Source organism: Hemicordylus capensis, chromosome 3 (genome assembly GCF_027244095.1).
Source record: "Hemicordylus capensis ecotype Gifberg chromosome 3, rHemCap1.1.pri, whole genome shotgun sequence".
NCBI classification, from domain to species: domain Eukaryota; kingdom Metazoa; phylum Chordata; class Lepidosauria; order Squamata; family Cordylidae; genus Hemicordylus; species Hemicordylus capensis.
This window is the reverse complement of record NC_069659.1, coordinates 348,483,513-348,484,400: the sequence shown is the minus strand read 5'-3', so window position 1 is coordinate 348,484,400 and position 888 is coordinate 348,483,513. Positions and strand designations below refer to the sequence as shown.

Below are 888 nucleotides of genomic sequence, written 5' to 3'. Positions count from 1 at the left end.
CGTTGGGGGCATGGCTGGGCACGAGGTGCAGCTCCTGAAGTGCGGCAGCCTATGTTATTTGGACCTGTTCGCACTGTGGTGGCTCCGCCAGTGCTCCTGCCTGCGACCTTGGAGAAGCTGCTGCCAGTCTGGGTAGACGATACTGAACTAGATAGACCAAGGGTCTGACTCAGTATATGGCAGCTTCCTATGTTCCATGGTGAGACAGCCACTTCAGGTGGCAGATTACTGGAGCGCCACCGCAACCAGCTGAGCAGCTCTTTGAGCCTGAACGGAGCCTTGCAAAGTGGCTCTGCCCATACCAAGAAGCCTGAGGCAAGGAGAGGAGGCTGCGGGCAACTTTCTCTTCTCCCTGTCCCCTGTGCAATTACAAAGTTTGCAAGTGTCAGTTCTGAAAGGGAGTGGGCTGCAGCTCAGTGGTAGAGCATCTGCTTCGCATGCAGAAGGTTCCAGGTTCAAGCCCTGGCCTCGCCAGACAGGGTTGGGAAAGACTCCTGGCTGAAACCCTGGAGAGCTGCTACCAGGCAGTGTAGACAATACTGAACTAGGTGGACGAATGGTTTGATTCAGTATAAAGCAGCTTCCTATACATTATCCCCTGCTAACTGAGCAAAGAGGCACTTTTAAAAAGTGGCGATTCTCTTTATTTTGCAGGGGGTTGATGGGGCCCGGCACCATCACTTTGTTTTTTAAGACGCCAGGTGGAGACCTTTCTATTCACTCAGGTCTTTTAAATTTTTGTTTTTAAAAATTTGATTTTTAAAACTGACTTTTAAAAAGCTTTTTAATTGTGTGTGTTGTGATTTCATGTGTGTTGTTTTTTTTCCCCTTGAGGTTTTTATGTTGTGAGCCGCCCAGAGAACGATTTGTTATGGGGTGGCTAACAAA

At 49.1% G+C, this 888-nt stretch overlaps 1 non-coding gene across 1 annotated transcript; it reads left to right on the top strand.

Moving 5' to 3' along the window:
- The first annotated feature begins 398 nt into the window (after positions 1–398).
- TRNAA-CGC (transfer RNA alanine (anticodon CGC)) lies at positions 399–474 on the top strand. The gene has a single exon. It is a non-coding gene; the product is annotated as a tRNA-Ala (tRNA).
- The last annotated feature ends 414 nt before the right edge of the window (positions 475–888 follow it).